This window comes from Callithrix jacchus, chromosome 11 (genome assembly GCF_049354715.1).
Source record: "Callithrix jacchus isolate 240 chromosome 11, calJac240_pri, whole genome shotgun sequence".
Taxonomy (NCBI): Eukaryota; Metazoa; Chordata; class Mammalia; order Primates; family Cebidae; genus Callithrix; species Callithrix jacchus.
This window is the reverse complement of record NC_133512.1, coordinates 76,437,761-76,457,325: the sequence shown is the minus strand read 5'-3', so window position 1 is coordinate 76,457,325 and position 19,565 is coordinate 76,437,761. Positions and strand designations below refer to the sequence as shown.

Below are 19,565 nucleotides of genomic sequence, written 5' to 3'. Positions count from 1 at the left end.
ATAAGCTTGGTGGGCCTTATCAGTCTAGCCCTCAGTTTCCATCAACAGCACATGGTCAAGCAAGAGGCAGCAGGTGCGGTAACAGGAGACCAGTGGGATGCAGACAGCATGCCAATGCCCACTTTATAGTGCTTGGAACACAGGTTTACTATTTATAATGACCACAGAGTTTAGAGCCATTTTATGATTGCATTCCTGACAGAAATCATCAAATCATATCTGATGTGCTTGATGTCAAGTCCCTAATCAGAAATGTAAGTTCCAAATTTATAACCTCTTTTTTTTTTTTTTGAGACAGAGTTTTGCTCTTGTTGTCCAGGCTAGAGGGCAATGTCGTGATCTCGGCTCACTACAACCTCCACCTCCCAGGTACAAGTGATTCTCCTGCCTCAGCCTCCTGAGTAGCTGGGATTATAGGTGCCCACCACCATGCCTGGCTAAATTTTTATAGTTTTAGTAGAGACAGGTTTCACCTGCCTCGGCCTCCCAAAGTGCTGGGATTACAGGCGTAAGCCACCGCACCTGACAATAACCTCATTCTTATGATAAAAAACATATATAATCCAGTTTGAAGAAACCTGTTTTAGGATGCTCCAGTTTATGTGGTGATTTCTAGAAAAATTTTATGGTGATAACTGAAGATTGTCAGTCACTGAAATATTAATTACATAGTCAGTGAAGAGAAGGTAAAATATACTTCTGGGCTTCACTTTACACTAGAGATGTTTTTCTAAAACGGTGCCGATGAAGCAAATCTTTGTCCCCATTACTTCACATTTATCGTTTCAAAGGCACTTTATCTTTATTTCTGGTTGATCATCCTTTGAGGGTGGCACTCTCAAAATGCCAGCTCAAAATTTCCCTGCCCTTCAGTTTCCATGACAAGTAAGTTAACGATCTGTAAATAAATCCTGAAATGTCCTCAGGAATCTGCCACTTGAAAGAATCCTATTAGAATTCTTCTGAAATGCAAACATTTGGCTTGTTATGTGCCTGCCTGAAGTTGTACACTGGGCTTTCTGGAGGGCAGCAGACCCCTAAGAATAGAGCTCCGGGCTTTCCTTTAGTTCCTCTCATTGTTTTTCAGGGACAAAAATCGTTATCTTATGTTGTTTTTTTTTTTTTTTTCCAGAGGAGTAGGAGGAAGATCTAAAATAGTTAGGTCTGGCAGCTTAATCTGGGTTGGCTGTCTCTGCCGGCAATCTGTAAAATGTGTTTTTCAAGGATAAGAAGTTTGGTCCTGAGCCAGAGCTCATGTCTGTCATCAGCAGGAAGATAAATGATCCCTGTAACCTACTGCTATGCTCTGTTTACCCTTGTGCTTAAACATGAATACCTTGCCTTCCATAGGCCCAGAGCTGCTCCAAGTGGATCCTTTGCTCCTGTCAAACAGAACCTTCGCAGGTCTGCCGTTTGGGTGAGCACAGTGGGGCCAGCCTTTTGTGAGGTGAAACTCCACACCAGCTTCCATTCTTGGGATTGGTATGCAGTTTTTTCATGTTGCCTAAGAGGCTCAGGAAGGGAACTCGAGGTATTTGTTTTTCCATGCCCACAAAGGCCATTTCCTAAGAGGTGAGAAGCAAATGTACATGCCTGCAAGGTACCTGTGAATGCGGCTCAGCTCGGGACAAGAGCTCTTCAGGGGAATCTGGTATCTATTCATTATGCAAAACTTCATTCTAGCTAGAACTGGGCTTGGGCTAGGCTTAAAGCTTAAAGGGATGCCTGCTAAACCATGTTTCCTGTTTCCTGTAGAACTTAACCACACAAGTGCTGAAAATGTCAAAGCTCACAGTAGAGGGTTAAGGCGTGAGAAAGGGACGGCACTGGCAGAAGGCAATCAGTGTGACCACTTCCTTCTCCACCCTCTTCTCCCATCCCTTGCCTCCCTGGAAAAGCTGGTTTCCTCAGGAGTCACTCCTTCAGCAGCCGTACAAGGCAAATGCCTCAGGGAAGCCTGGCACAGGCTGGAGTTGCCTCTCGCCGGCCCCTGCCCTGCCTCCTGCCCCAGCAGACAGTGAATAAGCCACCCGGTTGGCCCAGCTTCCCCAAATCCCATATCCCACGCTGGGGCACAAGTATCTAGGAGGACAGGACTGTGTCGCTGGGAGATGGAGCGAGAAGGATGACAGGAGCCACAGAATCAAAATAGCACAGTCAACTCACTTCTACTGAAAGATTCAGAAAGGAAAGATTCAGTTCTTTAGCTTGTAAATTCAAGTCAAAATCACTTTTTATTTTACTTTGTTTACTTATTTTTTGAGACAGGGTCTCCTCTGTCACCCAGGCTGGAGTGCAGTGGCTCAATCGTGGTTCATTGCAGCCTCTAACTCCTGGGCTCCAGGATCCTCTTGCCTTAGCCTCCCAAGTAGCCAGGACCACAGGCATGCACCACAATAGCTAACTAATGTTTTAAAGACAGGGTCTCACTATGTTGCCCAGGGCTGGTCTCAAACTCTTGGGCCCAAGCAATCCTCCCACCTTGGCCTCCCAAAGTGCTGAGATTACAGGTGTGAGCCACCACGCCTGGCCGAACATTACTTTTTATAAGACACATATTTTTTTCTGAAATAAGGTCTAGTGAAGCCCATGTTGTTTGTGTTTAAGAAGCCATGACCCAAAAGAGCACTACCCATTCCCACCCAGGCTTGTTGCATTCATCCATTTAATTGCTTATTCAACGCGCACACACGGGGGTCCAGCCAAGTGCCAGATGAGAAAGACACAGGCCCGTCTCAGGAGCTCGAAGTATAGCAAGGAGAAAACAGGTATGGTTTCCAGGGAGCAGTTAAGGCTCAGATAAAGGGCAGCAGAAGTGGTCACGGGAGCCCAGAGAAAAGACCCCAATTCAGCCTAGGCGCAGCTAGAGAGAGACAGTGGCTGCTGGACTGAGGGAAGGAGAGACTCACCTACCAAGCGAGTACACTGCCCTGGTTAGGGTTGCCTGCCCTGGCCTCCATTTCTTCACCTGCCAGATAAGCAGTCAGAGGAGTGACTCTAAGCCCTTGCTGTATTGATAAGTCTGTGGCTCCCTTCATCTACATCTCTGCAGAGCTCAGTAGCTCTCAAAAGACAGAGCCCAACCTCAGGGCAGTGCAGTGGTGTATGCTGGGGCTGGGATGTGTTATGGTCATCCTGACTCTAGGATGCAAAGGTGGCTATTGCTGGCCCCAGAGTTTCATAAATTGCTTTGCAAGTGAAGAGTCTCGTGTGGGCAACATTGGTTCTGAAATCCTGTCAACTGGGTGTGATGTGCAGGCCACGTGGAATTCAGGGCATGTGCTCACAGAGGAACCACCGGGGATTCTGGCTGTGGCAAAAGTGCTGCCAATTTGCCCCTGGGTTGATTTGTTCCCAAATGGAGAGCACCACAGGCAGCCACACCCTAGAGCACATTCCCCGCTCCCTCAGCACCCCAGCAGCCCAGCAGCCCTCTCTGTCCATTCATTGTTTAGGCAGTACCGGAAAGAAATCTCGCCTCATCTGGTCAGCTACCCTAAGCTTATCTGTAGGGAATTTCACATCCTCTTCCCCCACCAAAAAACACACGTCATTTTGTATAAATGTGAAACTTCAGGGACTCTTGCCTCATAAATGCATGTGTTTTTCTCTTGTATGCAGTGCTATTTTCAAGACTAATATTTAAGTCTTTCTGGTGAATTCCTGCCCATCTGTCAAGATTGAGCCTGCATGGCCTCCTCCTACCCATCCTGGGGGCTTCCATAGCCCTTTGTGCCATCTCCTCCAGAGCTTGAGCGCACAGCCTTGCAATTTATCTGCTGACACGTCCATCTTCCCAGCTGGCCCTGAGTGGATTCTCAGGGGCAGGAACCGTACAGTGCCTGGCTTCCATTACCTAATACCAAGGCCTCTGCTGACACGAAAGCTCTGGAAATGTTGCAGTCAATTCCAAGTGTCTTTGTCTCAACTATTCTCATCTTAATTTTTGTGGTCTCAGTGCCTTCCACAACGGTTTACTCTCTTACTCAGATTTCACCTATCTCACTGAATGGTGGTGTTGGGTCACTTGGGGTCAGAAAACCCTTCCAAAAATGTTGACACTTTGGCTATTACTATTGCTGGAAGTGAAGGAAGTGTCCTTTTCTGACCCGGGAGCCTCACGTCTTCTACCAACATCCATGAAATTGTGGCATGCATGCTTATTAGCCTGCAGATGAGGTAAGATCTCAGTTCTTGATGGTATGGAGCACTGCAGGGAGAGGAAGTGTGCACGGGGAGCCCAGCCTGCTGTTGGAACTGCCAGGAGAGCAGATGACTGCGGCACACCCTTGCTGCGTGGGGTGGCAAGCAGCCTCTTCCTTCAGACTTCTGCCCAAATGTGACCTCATTAGAATGGCCTTCCCTAACCATCCCAGCTGACACAGAATCTCACATCACTCCCTGTCTCCTATCTTGCTTTCCTGTCTTTCACACACATACCACATCATCTCATGTATTTGTTGTCTGTACTTCCCTACAAAATGGCAAATCCCATCAGAGAAGGAACTTTGTTTCATTCACTGCTGTAATTAATTCTACAACTTAGGACAGTGCCCCACCCTGGTTTGTATCATGGGTTAGAGCCTGTAAGCCATGCCAGGAGCTTGAGTGAATCCTGGGAGGTCAGGAGAGCCTTTCAAGTATTGTATGATTTGCATTTTAGGGCAATGATCTCTTCAGCAGTTGGGAAGTTGTTGAAGGGGGGCAAGACCACAGGAGTCTGAGAGAGCAGGTGGGAGGTGGGTGCATCATCTAGGAGGAGGGCGTTGGAGTGGATGTAAGACACTGGGCTGGACAGGACTGGAGGAGTGTTGAAGCTATCAAGGATGAATGGACAGGGCTTGGCAATTGATCAGATGTAGAATGCAGATGAGTAGGGGTCACAGATGGTGATTTGGGTGACTGGCAAATGGTTCAGGGCATTCAGGGGAAATGGGGGTATACCTGGAGGTAAGATGTTCAACTGGGGTAAAAATTTGACTTACTGTTATCTGCTGAACTGTGAGAAGGGCTGTTATCCTGTGGCCATTACTTGACACGATCCGATGGCAAGAAGTGTGTTGCTGGTGCCAGGGTCAGAATGTGGGAGTGTCTCAGTCCTGTATTCACAGACCCTCAAGGAGAAGCAGGTTTCAGGGTTTCTGGTAGTCGTTTCTGAAGCCAGCTCCAGGTTAGACAGCCCTCATTTAAGCTGATGTTTTTACACTTCTCAAATTTCTGTTTTTCAATATTTTTACATTTTTAATTTATATGCCACAAAATGCACAATTCTTGGGCACACATCACTGTGAATATTTATCTTTGCATACACCCATGGAACCACCCAAATTAAGATTTAGAACCTTTCCATATTTCCAGAAAGCTATTTGCGCCTCTTCCAAGTCCAAGGTAACCATTGTCTGATTTTCATCGTCTAGGATCAACATTGCTGATTCTTGAACTTCATGTAAATAGAACTGCACAGTATGTACTTTTTATATGTGTCTTGTTCTTTCAACATCATGACTGTGAGGTTCACCTTTCAGCAATTTGCTGGTTTTATCATAGCTGTGTAATGTTCCATTGTATAAATATGCCATAATTTGTTTACCATTTTCCTGTTGATAGGCATCTGGGTTGTTTAGAATAAAGCTGTAATAAACTTTCTGGTCCAAGTCCTTTTTGTGTTTACTCTCTTTTGGCAATTCCAGGAAGGCCTGTGTTTTGTGTGTGTGGATGTGCATTATTAAAGGAAAACCTTCTCGACAAGGCCTCTGCCTGGGGTACCTTTGAGAATCAGCAAATCCAAGGAGCAGTGGACAGAAGCTCTAAATTACCAGTGACCAAGGATAATGTCACATGCCCTCAATTATTTCTGTTTTATTAGAGATCAGGAGAATTTGGGGGAAACCTATAAGTGATTTTGAGCAGTTATTCTCATGTGCTTATAAGACTTTCACCTCTTGCAAAGGAGCAGGGCTGGGGAAAGAGACAGAAGCAGGATGTAGGTTGGGCCCCATGTACCTGGAGAATGGTATTGAGCTCCCTAGAGCATGTGGCCGCCAGTTAAGGGAATGTTTTTCTACAATGATGTTTTTCTACATCAGAAATGGAAAACATTCTCATTTCTCTGTCATTGTGGTCACGCTGTAAACCGTCCTTCACTAGGGTTTGAATGAAAGAGGTGACCTAAACTCTGCTAAAGAGCTTCTCACATCCTTGATTGCTGACGACTATGACATCCTCGCCGAGGCCATTTCCCTTCTGACTTTTTTCCCAAATATTTCTGATCCTCCCTGGGCAACTATACTAGTAAATATTCAGAGATTCCTAATCCTAGACTTTTCAGGCGTCCCAGGTTTCAGAGGAGAAAGAAAATTCTCGTTGGTTAAGGACTTGCTATGTGCCAGGTACTATGTGATGTGGTGTGTATCCATTTCCTTATTTAATCTTCACTGCACAGTGAGATAGGTTTTATTATTCCCCTTTGACAGATGAGGAGACAGAAGTGCAGAGAGGTTAATTAATTTGCCCCAAATCACAGAGCAGAGCCAGGATTTAATCTGAGATATATTTGGCTGTCTTGCCTACAGCAGATGGTTCCTAAGTCCTTTCTGGTCCAAGTCCTTTTTGTGTCTGGATGGGTGTGGTGGCTCACACCTGTAATTCTAAAACTTTGGGAGGCTAAGGCAGGAGGATTGCTAGAGGCCAGAAGTTCAAGACTTGCCTGGGCAACATAGCAAGACTCCCATTTCTACAAAAATAATAATAATAATAAATTAAAAATAAAATAAGTGTCTCTGACCAGACCTCCTAGCTTGGCTCATGCTGTCTCTATGGTATAAAACATTCATATGGTCTAAAAAAAAGTATTGTCTCTCAAATGACTGTGAGATTCCACTGTCCTTTTATAACTTCATGATATGGAAAATAGTCACAGTTGGCTGGATGTGGTGGCTCATGCCTGTAATCCCAGCACTTTGGGAGGCCGAGGCAGGCAGATCATCTGAGGGCAAGAGGTTGTGACCAGCCTGACCAACATGGTGAAACCCCGTCTCTACTAAAAAATACAAAAATTAGCCAGGCATGGTGGCAGGCACTTGTAATCCCAGCTACTCAGGAGGCTGAGGCAGGAGAATTGCTTGAGCCTAAGAGGCAGAGGTTGCAGTGAGCTGAGATCGTGCCTTTACACTCCGGCCTGGGTGACAGAGTGAGATTCTGCCTCAAAAAAGAAAAGAAAAGAAGAGAAAATAGTCACAATCTTGAGGCTAAAGTGATGTAACCCAGAATCACATGGGTCCTCTGTGAAAAAGCTTAAGGTGACCCAGGGTGCAGTGGTGACTTCCAGAAACCTGGAGACCAAAGGTGAGCTACGTAAAGGCATGGAAGGTGTTGAGCTCAGTCCCAGCTTGGGGCGAGGGCACTTCCCACCCACCCCGAGGGCTGTGATCAGCCTCTGCCTCCTCCCAGTCCTGCATTGACAGCTGCACACCATGCTTGCCCCTGCTCCGTGTACCCTGGTAGCAGAGCCAGCATAATTTCATGCTTCCTGATTTCTGAGGATAGTGAATCAATCTCCCCTCTAGTTTGCCTAGAAGAGGAGCTTATTTAGATAAACGCCTCCACGGAAACAGTTGTAGAAATCACTTAAGAAAACAAGAGGCTGCTAAAGGAATGCTCTGTGCACTGTGTGGAACAATTTGCTGTCAGCACGGGCACTCCTAGGTGGGGAGCAGCACACCTGCTGCATGTCCTTCCCAAAAGGAGCCCCGTGTATCCTGGACGCTGAACTGCAAATAAAAACAGCAAACACTAGAGTCCTAGAGTCAGGGGGAGGAGCTGGGGACAGAGGTGAATGAAGACTTTCCTCCCTGGCTTCAGATCAGCCCTTAGACAGTTCTCAGAACTCCTAAAGTCATAAGTGTTCTCTAAGTTACTGTCACACCATACTCATTTTAAGGGGGTTCAGGGCACCTGGCTGATGGGACCCTCTCCTGGGACACTCCTCCAGGCAGCCCCCACCATGCCCTGGAGGTGTTGGACTGACAAGAGACTGCTGGCTTTAGGGGACAAAGGGCACTGGGTGGTTGAGTCTGCAGAGAGGGAACCCAGGGAGGAGCACTGGCCTCAGGACAGTGGAATCCAGCTGCCATAGAAAACTGGAAAGTGGCCTCCGATAAGCCTCACCTCCAGTTTAGCCAAACAGTGAGTCCTGGAGCATGCTGCTGGCTCCTGGCAGGCCTGAGCAGTTTCTATTACAAAAAGAAAAGGAGGGGAAAGGCTATGAATGCTGGCCTGGTTCCCAGAACAGAGGCTGCAGGGAAAATGGAAACAGCTGTTCACCCAGCCCAGTGGGCTTGGCAAGGGCAGGTCGGTGCGGAACCAGAGGAAAACGTGGAGCCCCCAGGCTCTGCTCCCTGGGGCCAGAATCACCCATGCCCCACCCCTTCGAGCCTCAGCTCAGACATGGTGGGAGTAGAAAGAGCCCTGGATTGGGAGTTTCAGTTCTGGCTGAGCTCCTAACCAGCTTCCTCACGTGTCCAGGAATCATGGAATCACAGTTCCCAGAGCCCAGGAGGACCCCTCACCCACTAGGATGACTCACACCGTTCTGCCAGCCCTGGCTGACAACGGACTCTCCCATCCTGAGCAGCTGCCAGGTCATCGCATCCTCATAGCTCCCTCCAGACACCCTGCTGGACAGAGCAGGATAGAAGAGTGGAGAACCCCAGCCACGGGGCTCCTCTGCTCTCATCCCACCTTAGGTCTGCCTCTGCCCTATGAAGTCCGGCCCCTGCCGCCTATGCTTTTCATATCCCCAACAATTCCGGGGATGAGGGGGACTCAGGAAGTATTTGATGGCCTGGTTAATGATGAGCCCTGGCTGGATGCAGTGGCTCCCACCTGTAATCCCAGCACTTTGGGAGGCTGAGGCAAGCGGATCACAAGGTCAAGAGATGGAGACCATCCTAGCCAACATGGTGAAACCCCATCTCTACTAAAAATACAAAAATTAGCTGGGCACGGTGGCGGGTACCTGTAGTCCCAGCTACTTAGGAGGCTGAGGCAGGAGAATCGCTTGAACTCAGGAGGTGGAGGTTGCAGCAAGCCAAGATTGTGCCACTGCACTCCAACCTGGCGACAGAGTGAGACTCTGTCTCAAAATATAACAAAACATAAAATAAAATAATTTTTAAAAATGAGCCCTGTCACAGCTTATGATTTGGGGTCCAATAAATCTGGGTTCCGATTTGAGCCCTGCTGCCAGCCGGCTGGGACACTGAGACAAAGGCCTTGGCCTCTCTAAGGCTCAGCTTCCTTGGCACTAAAGTGGTGGATGCTTCACAGAGCTGATGGGAGGATAAAGGAAATAAGCGTATGCCAGCGAGGGGGTTAGTAACAGCGCCCATCTCTCCATGCATCTGCAATCCTTGCCCACTCTCTCTAGACACAGGCTCAGAAGCCAGTGGAGCCTTTCAGGGCAGGAACCTCATTGGTTTTAGGGTCACATCTGTTGCTATGGAGGCAAATGGCACATCTGCTGGGCTCCACACTAGCCTGGGGAGAGGCCTTATGGTGCGGCTGTTTCCCAACAAGCAGTGGTGAGGTGTGCAGCAGGGCCCTGTTTAAACACAGAGAGGCGGGAGCCCTCACCCTGCACCTCAGATTCGTAAGACACCTGCTTCCTGATGCACTCCCCAGGCCTCACCTCTTGGTGGGAGTGGAGGAAATGATGGGATGAGTCACCACAAAGACCCTTCATGGGACACATTAACTTTACAGAATAATGTTTCTGAGACAGAGTGGAGGACTTTCTTTTCTTTTTTTGCCCTCAATCACTGAAAGAGTAGAGGATTTTAACTACACATAGTGTGCTCTGGCAATTGGCAAATTTAACCCCTGCCTGCCCTAAATATTTTTGTTTTCCTCGAGACAGAGTCTTGCTCTGTCACCTAGGCTGGAGTGCAATGGCAGGATCTCGCCTCACTGTAACCTTCGCCTCCTGGGTTCAAGTGAATCTCCTGCCTCAGCCTCCCAAGTAGCTGGGACTGCAGGTGTGTGACACCATGCCCGGCTAATTTTTTGTATTTTTAGTAGAGACGGGGTTTCACCATGTTAGCCAGGATGGTCTCCATCTCCTGACTTCATGATCTGCTCACCTTGGCCTACCAAAGTGCTGGGATTACAGGCGTGACCCACCACACCCGGCCAGGAAAGGGGTTCTTAGTCCTATTTTTTAGACAATGGCATTGAGTTCCAGAGAGGTTGGACAATTGCCCAAAGTCACACAGCTTATTATTCAAAGCACAGTAACTCATGCCCCCAGAGTTGACTTCCTATCTTCCAAGACAGGGAGGAACAAACATCACTGTCTGGCCTCGTATACTGAGTTTTGGTGAGACATTCTGTGCACACACACACACGAGCGCACGTGCACACCCGCATATGTGCTCTGTTTCTTTCCTGGGTTCAGCTTCCTGTCCCTAAGTGCAAGAAAGAAACCTGGAGACCTGGAGATCAACTCCCCTCACCCCATGCTGTAGACCCTACTTGGGTGGTGGGTGGTGAAAGAAGCCAACATGTTTCATCTGCAGATACACTTCTTTGAATAATTTGAGATGGCTGTTCCGAAGAAATGCAAACAGAAGGAGCCCTGCCATGCTGTCTTTCTGGGGAGATTTGTATCAGCAGAGAATCTGCATTGATGCAGACAAGTTTTCTCAGAGGTCTTCCTTTGTCCAGTCCAGGAAAAATTAACTGAAAGTGGGACACCTTTAAAGGTCTGAAGGCAACATTTCCCATCGATTCTCTTAGGGCTGCTCCCTGTGAGGTTTTGTCTGCGTAACAAGACCACCTTGGCTCCTCAGGCCTCTTCATCTCCTCCCATAACCTGTTTTGCTCCATCCATGCCCATATTCTTTCTGTAACCTCAGGATGGTACATCCACCTCTGAACCCCAGGGGGACAGATGTAATCGCTCTATGGTTCTCCCCCATGTGCATGCACATTAACAAACTTTTATGCTTTTTCTCTTATTAATCTGCATTTTCTGAGAGGATTTTCTAGTGAACCTACAGAGGGTAAAGGAGTGTTTCCCTGGGTTCCTACTGTGGCTTTTCTGGACTGTGAGACCACCTTTAGTCTTGCCGGGCAGGTTCTGAGTCAGGGGAATAGGGTCTGGAGGCAGAAAACCTAAGACCAATTCACATTGACTAACTAGAACTAAATCAAAAGGAAAATCCCAACTTTCCACACTTAAGTACCAAAAGGAACAGGGGCCACTCCCTTTGTAAATCCCACCCCCCCAACAATCCTCTCTGGCTGGCAGGTGAAAATGGAAAGTGCCTCTGATTAGTTGCTTTCTGCAATCAATTAGACATTTGTATGAGAGAGTAACTTCCCTTCAGCCTCTGAATGGTTGCTTTCTGCAACCAGTCAGACTGAGTCAGGCCGCTACTTCATTTGCATGAGGTGTACACCAAGTGGCCAATGGGAAACCTCTAGAGGGTATTTGGGCCCCAGAAGATCCTGTAACCAGGGCCCTTGAGCTGCTGCTCAGGCCTGCTCCCACCCTGTGGAGTGTACTTTCATTTTCAATAAATCTCTGCTTTAGTCGCTTCATTCTTTCCTTTCTTTGCTGTGCATTTTGTCCAATTCTTTGTTCAAAATGTCAAGAACCTGGACAACTTGCAGTCAATACCCTCTACCAGTAATAGTTCCAGCTGTCTCCACACACCCAGAGGCTCGCCCTAAGCCCTGCTCTGTTGAGGCCCTGGGCAGTGGAGCCACAGGAAGCACCTCTGACCCAGTGCTCTGTCTCAGGCTGGTGCAGGCCAGGGCCTGAGCCTGGGCAGGGCAGCACTGCACCCCTGTGAATCATGTACCCAGCAGGGGCTGTAACAGAGCTGCATGGCCACTACCAGGCAGCTGCTGGCTGCTAGGTTAGATGGTGGCATGCAGGGCAGGCAGGGGCTTCTGCACAGAAGAGGAACAGTGGCACGTCAGTCCCACCGTTCATCACCCCGTCAGAAAACCCCATTCATCACCCATATGTTCAGCGGCCACACCATGCACTGCCTCCCCCGTGGAGGATACAGTACAGAGGCTGCTGAGTGAGTGTGGAGGCAGCCAGGGCAGAAGCTGGGAGGCATACTGCACAGGGACGAAGAACAAAGACGCTGGAGTCCCACGGTTTCAGATTCAAATCCAGACTCCATTTCTTAGCAGATGGATGATCTTGGGAAATCATTGAGTCTCCCTGTGTGCCTGTGTCCTCATTTGTAAACTGGGATAAGAATAGCACCTCCCACGGGGGTTATGAAGTGATTTAAATGCAATGCCTAGCCTGTAGTGATTGCCTCATCCATGGTAGTTACGCTAAGAGGTCAGTGAAGTGCCCTGTTTTTGCAGCTGTGTGCCATGGAAATAGAAGTTATTCTTGGGACTGGTTTCACATTTTGTTTATTTCCTGTCTCCCCATTTGGAACATAATCTCCATGAGGGCAAGGATTTAAGACTGTTTTGTTCACTGGTGTGTCCTCAAGTGTCTACAAGACTCTGTGCATAATGGAAGCTTGATTTTTTGAGTGAAAGAAAAACAGAAAAAAAAAGAGAGTGAGAAAGAGGAACTGAGAAAGAAAGAAGTAAAATCTCCTTGATATACAGATGACAAGAACTGTACTGGGAGCCATCGCAGGCCAGAGACCTGCCTGCCTGCTGTTTTTATGAAGGCCATGAGAAACAACAGTGACCCCTGGAAGCTGGACTGGCTTAGGAGACACACAGGGAGGGAGGGGAGCCTCAAACAAGACAGGAGAGCAGAGCAGCAAGGAGAATAGACCATGACCCAAGGGCTTGCTCAGTCCCACCTGACTTAAGGTTTCACCAGTTCCTAAGAACAGTCAGTTAGGAAGCGGCACACAAACCCCACTGATTAGCATGTGTTATTTATTGCAGAGGCCCCTAACCTCAGGGCCTGTTAGAAACTGGGCCACACAGCAGGAAGTGAGTGATGGGCAAGAGCGTTTACTGCCTGAGCTCCACCTGCTGTCAGATCAGTAGCAGCATTAGATTCTCCACAGGAGCACAAACCCTACTGTGAACTGTGCAGGCGAGGGATCTAGGTTGCCTGCCCCTTATGAGCACCTACTGCCTGATGATCTGAGGTGGAACAGTTTCATCCCAAAACCACCCCATCCTCCTTGTTCATGGAAAAACTGTCTTCCACAAAACTGTTCCCTGGTGCCAAAAAGGTTGGGGACTGCTGACTTGTTGGACAAGCAGTGATGCAAAGAGTCATGGCATGCTGAGTTGTAGCTAGTTCTCATACCGAGCGTGAGTTCAGGCATTTCAGGACATACTTTCACCTGCCTGTTGAGGCTCCTTAAGGCTAATCAGGAAAGGTTTCCCAACAAGGCAAGCTCCTAAGAAACAGTGCCAGCAAGATCCTGAGTGACCAGGCCATGTAGGCAGCCCCTCAGGAAAGTCGCCTCTGTAGGCCTGGCTGCAGTCTGTGTGAGCTGCTTGTTACACACAACTTCCGCCTTGGACAGTAGTCTGGTGGGGCTGTGCATGAGGGAGAAGGGATAGCTCTGTGGCCGGCTGAGGGAGCCCCTCTTGGTCTAGAAGGTGCTAGTTGTCAGCCATGTTTACCCTACCATCAATAGCCTGTTCTGAGGCCCTGCTGAAACTCACCATTGGGCTTGTGAAGTGGAGTGAAAATATGATCTCTAGGCTGGGTGCAGTGGCTCACGCCTGTAATCCCAGCACTTTGGGAGGCCAAGGTGGGTGGATCACCTGAGGTCAGGAGTCCAAGACCAGCCTGGCCAACATACTGAAACTCTCTCTTTCTCTACTAAAAACACAAAAATTAGCCAGGTGTGGTGGCACATACCTGTAATCCCAGTTACTCAGGAGGCTGAGGCAGAAGAATCTCTGGAACCTGGGAGGCAGAGGCTACAGTGAGCCGAGACTATGACACTGCACTCCAGCCTGGGCAACCGAGTGAGACTCTGTCTCAAAATAATAATAGTAATAATAATAATAATAACGCTCTCTAAAGCCCACTGGCAGATAAGACCTGGGGAGACGGCAAGGGAAGACTCTGAGGATGTGGTGAGGAGGCATCTCTAGAAACTGGAGGATCTGACACACTCATCAGTGGTAAGGACAGGAAGGGAAGGGGCAGGAGCAGACTCAGGCTCTGAGTGGGAGGACAAAGCAGGGGAAGGACAAAGCAGAGGGCTCTGCAGAGCCTGATAGGCCAGGCTTCCCAGGGAGAGGTCCAGGGCCACTGAAAGCCATCCAAGCAGCATCTCCAGGCCCCGGAGCGAGACTGGAGGAAACAGACCAGAGGAAACAGATCTCATTGCCTGTTTTGCACTTTCCTGGATACTGACAAGGTTATGCCTATTCATATTTTTTTCTCATTTTTCTTCTGAACTATTTGTCTATTTCCCCCTCCCTCCACCCCACCAGGCATGCAGGACTCTTGATTATTTTCCTGATGTTTATCTTTTGTCACTTACGTGCCACACATATCTTTTCCTAGTGTGTGGCTTATCTTTTGAGTTTCTTTAAAATATCTGTGATGAACCAAGGTTCTTCAATTTGATGTGGATGAAATCACAAATCTTTCTTTTTATAATTTGTGATTTTTTTGGTGTGTTATAGTTAAGAAATTCTTCCTTACTCGAAGATCAAAGAGATATTGACTTCCATTTTCTTCTGGTCAGATATCCCACCTACAGGGCTGCTGCCGTTGTTTGGGGATTTGTGTCCAAGGCAGGGATGGGCACCCCAAATATGCTGTGCTGTCCCAGATGCCAGGAGGACACGTCAGGGCCTGCACAACCTTAGGGTACCTTTCCTGTAAACCAGGCCCAGCCATCACTGGGTACAAGCTACTGCTCCTAATCTACCCCATACCCATACTTTGGCCAACACAAAAGGTGCCAGTGAGCCTGAAGCCATAAGATCCATGTGGCAGATTTGAAGGCTCCAGGTGCTGCATTTAACTAGGGGTACTCAACATACTGTGATCAGCACAGATCTGTCTGCTCACCACATGCCAGGATCTGCCAGGGACCATCTCACAGCTAATGATAAATCCTCCTGTCAGGACCACAAAGCAGGGCTTTGTGACACTGTGTTAGCCCACATCGACCCAGGGCAGGGCTCCAGGCGGAGCTGGTCAGCCCAGGCCACTGCAGACAATGGAGCCACAGTGGGGTAGGTCTCGCAATGGAAGTCAGCATGGAGGATGGTGACAAGAAGCAAAAGTCCTGGCAGTAGCCAGGTCCAAGCATGCCTCCCCAAGGAGGGAGCGCAGGGCGGGGCAGGGCGGGGCGGGCTCTGTAGAGTAAACTGGGCAACTTGAATCTTGTAGTGTCTGGCTAGCACCCAGGCAGGCTCCACAGATGCCCGCCCGGGCCTGATTTTCCTGTTCTCAGTCTCCCACGTCTGCCAGGAGGCCTTGATAAATATTCAGTAGCTCTGGCCTCAGAGCCTGTGTCTGGAGGACATTTGTAGGCAGTGAACTGTAGAGAAGCTGAGAGGAGGCCTTTAAAGGAGCCCCAAACCTCAGCATCTCCATTCTGCTCGGCGTTGGGTTTTACAGGGTCCCAAGGGAGCCACCCACCTGCAGGCCTGACCCCCTGAGTTTGATGCGTGGGTTCCCTGAGCCCAGCTCTCAGGGAAGAAAGAGGCAGAATTCAGGCTGCTAGAGCAGCCGGGATGAGAGAAGTAACACCAGCAAATGTGGTATTTAATGGATATTTTTATACACCAGTAGCAAATACAGTCATTTCTGGGAATTTTTTTTTTTTTAGAAGATGCTGAATTAAAAATTTGCATCTTCGCTCATTCTCGATCTCCTTCTGTGGTTCCACTTGAGCAGCCCCACAGGCTGCAGGCTTACTTCCGCCTCATGCCCCCCACCTGCTGCCACAGCTTCCTGCCCCCATCGTCCAGCTCACCTTTTGGCCATCAGACATCACTCACGACCCCTCCCTCTCACCACAGACAGTGGCTCCAACCATTTTGAGTATGAAGTTTCTCATTTCGCTCAAAATATTTGACAGACTCCCTGCACCATTCATTATATTAGACACACATAGAGTCAAATATATATTCAACTTCAACGAAATCAATTCTATATCAGACTTTTATAAAACATCCACTTCTTGAGAAACTATATAATGATCAAAGTGATTGTGAATTCAGTAACCATATTGTGCAATTATATTTTACTTATCATAGAAGCATCTAGACACCTTTGACAGGCAAAGGGACATCAATGTGCAAAGGATGTGATTTGTTCAATCTTAAGACAGTGGAGAGAGGGGTGTGTGTGTGGGAGGGGTGCAAATTTGCTGGTCCCTCACAAAAGCTCTAGTTTTGGAAGGAGAGTCCCAGTGTCCACAGGTCTAGTGGTTCCAAGCATTACTGGGTCCTCCACTGAAAGAGCAAAGGACTCGCAGGGCTCCAGGTGCCTGGTAATAATGTGGAATTGGCCGGGGCTGCCTGCTGCTGAGGAAGTTCTTGTCAGGTCTGACCTTGGTGGGAGCACTGGTGGTAGTCAGAGTTTCTCACCTTTGGTGCGACATAGACACCTTGGAGTGAAAATGTTGGAGGTTTCTCCTGAAAAGTGCGTTGCAATTCAGGGGCTCCCCGGGTCCTGGAGTCCATGTATAGGTTTCATGGACCCCACGTGGAAACCTACTGGATTCAGAGGTCTCAGAAGCTCTTCCCATCCTAAGAGTGCGGTTTCTAATTTGCTGGAGTCCACTGTACTTTCCTTCCCTGGCAGAGCCATTTTGGAGGATGAGAAGATGCAGCCTACCACCTGCATATGCGATTGACAGTGACTGAGGGGAGTGTCATGGTGCCACCTTGTGCTTCTGTCCTGAAACTGCACCTCCTCTGGGGTCCACACTCAGGTCCACACTGCCCACCTCCCACTCCACGGGCCTCACTCTCTACCACTCTCCCACCTCCTTACTCTGACCAAGCCACACAGACTACTTACGTCCCTGCCTTGGGACTTTGTACTGACTGTTCCCTCTAACTAAAGTCCGGGTTGAAAGCCATATACACAAGTGCAGTTTGTCCAGCCATAACATGAACCAAGAAGAAAAGCACATGTTTATGAAGATGCCTTTCTTTTCACTCGACCTAAGATGAGAAAATATCACAGCAGTACATTAAAGAATTGTTTGAAATTTGAGGCAGCTTTGAGGAGAGACTGAGGAAGATGAGAGGGTATAGTAGTCAGCTCTCATTAAGTTTTGCTGCAGTAACAAATAGCCTCAAAAATCTAAGTGGCTAATAGCAACAAAAGTATTTCTCCCTCAAGTTGCTTCTTTTTTCTTTTTCTTTTTGGAGACAAAGTCTTGCTCTGTTGCCCAGGCTGAAGTACAGTGGCACAATCTCAGCTCACTAAAACCTCCACCTCCTGGGTTCAAGTGATTCTCCTGCCTCACCCTCCCAAGCAGCTGAGATGACAGGTGCCTGCCACCATGCCCAGCTAATGTTTGTATTTTTAGTAGACATGGGGTTTCACCATGTTGACCAGGCTGGTCTCAAAACTCTTGGCCTACAGGCATGAGCCACCACGCCTGGCCTCAATTGCTTCTTTACGGTGGGGAAGCTGTGTCTCTGCTTCACTGCAGGACAGAGGAGTGAATGAATTGCTGGGAAGTCTCACTTTCATCCACTTAAAGGAGAAAGCGATGCCAAATGAAGAAGCTGGGGTCCTCGCTTCCTCACATCAAGAGCCTTTTTGAGGCTCCTGGCTTTCTGGCCTTCGCAGAGCAGGACTGAAGCCGGCCCTGCTACACAGGAGTGCTCTGCAGCCAAGGGGCTGGACAGAGCCTCCCGCCTGGGCTCTGAGTCTCCCAACCAACACGCACATTGACCCAAAAGTTCCCAAGAACTCTGTGGGGATTGCACAACCCCACAGTCCTTCTACTCCGACTGCCACAAGACGGAGGATGAAGGCTTCTGGGTGCCATTAGAAGACTTCAGGCAAAGAGAAGGAGGAAAAGAATCCTAAGGGAAGCGGAGGCCAAGAGAAAAGAGAGGAAAGAGGAGGATGCGGCAGACGTGTGGAGTGTGGCAGCCATCAGCCTGGAGCCAACCCTGACCTCTTCCCAGCCTCTCACCTGAGCCTCTTCTCTCCGCAAAACAGACACTGGAATGACCCACCTGGAAAACTGACGGGGGATTAGTTTCCCTCCCTTGAAAGATCTCTTTTCTCAGCCACAGGAAAACAAGTTTCAAAGTTGATTGGGAAAGGGGGGGTGGGGTTCAGATATGGAAGGAATGAGGAGGGAACAGATGGTGCCTGCTAAGGCGACCAGATTTTTTCCCCCAGTTAATCTGGGAATGACCTAATTTACATAGTATTTGCATAAATTTCCATTTCAAATTAAAGCTGTCCTAACTTCAAGTATACAGGAGAAAATAAATGAGATCAAGCAATCTACTGTAATTGAACTCAAGCCGGTCCTGACTTCTGTGAAATGCAGGTCAGGCTTTGAGGCCCTGGCAGGGGAGAGGAAAGGAGTAGGCCCCACTGTCCCTTTGAAGAGGGGCTGCCGGAAGCCTGTCACCACCTCTGAAATTAGAGAAAGTCATCACAGGGTCCTGGGACAGAGCGTGATGAGATGAGGAAATGCTTCCTCTTCCTCTGCTCTACTCCTCCCTCCATTGCTGGGCCTCCTTAGGAGGAACCAAAGCTAAGACTGGAGCAGAAAAGCTAGAGATGCTCTCCTAAAGTCAGACTAGACTAGCTGGCATCTCACAAATGAAGCAAAGAGAAGGCCGGCATCGGACCCAGTCTCTTTCAGGCACAGCACACTGGGTTCTTGCGCAGGAGGGGAGTGGGGTTCACACACCCAAGTGCATAGGACCTGGAGGCATACACCCGTGTGGTGTGTGTGTGTGTGTGTGTGTGTGTGTGTGTGTTTTTGCCTGCCTGATTCCTTAGCACTCCATCCTTTATTCTCATCCTCCCCAGTTTCCAGATCCCACCACACAGCCTCACAGACACACAAACATATGTGAGTGCCAAGGAACACACAGACACACACACACACACACCCTGGGCACTTCCAGCAGCCCAGCCTGTGCAGTCCCAAGCTAGCGACGGGAACACTGGGAACCCTAGGATGTGCTGGTCATCTTGCTCACTCAGTGTCAACCCCTTTGTCTATCGCTTGGATTAACTCAGATCCAGGGAATCTGCAAGGGCAGTGAAATCCTAGGGCATTCCAGATGGGGAAGGAACCAAAGCAGGGGGCTAGGACAGTGCTGTGCTCTGCATGGAGTCACCCAGGAAGTACTGGCTGCTGCAGAAAGAAATCCCCACCACAATGAAGGAAGGCCAGTCAGCAGCCCTAGATGCCACTGACTGCAATGGAGGCTGAGGGGTCAAGGTGGACTTGAACCTGCCTCTCACGTGGTCCTCTGATGGATGTCCTGAGTGCAGTGCTGGCCTCTGTGTCTTCAGGAGCTTTCTCTTCTCCCATCACGTGTTGATTCCACTGCACTTAGCATCCCTCTCTGTTTCCTTACACGCCTCA

At 48.8% G+C, this 19,565-nt stretch overlaps 1 long non-coding RNA gene across 1 annotated transcript; it reads left to right on the top strand.

Annotated features, from left to right (window-relative positions):
* Positions 1-1,303: 1,303 nt before the first annotated feature.
* Positions 1,304-5,654, top strand: LOC144578391 (uncharacterized). The gene is made up of 2 exons (XR_013524071.1): positions 1,304-1,417; positions 3,622-5,654. It is a non-coding gene; the product is annotated as an uncharacterized LOC144578391 (long non-coding RNA).
* The last annotated feature ends 13,911 nt before the right edge of the window (positions 5,655-19,565 follow it).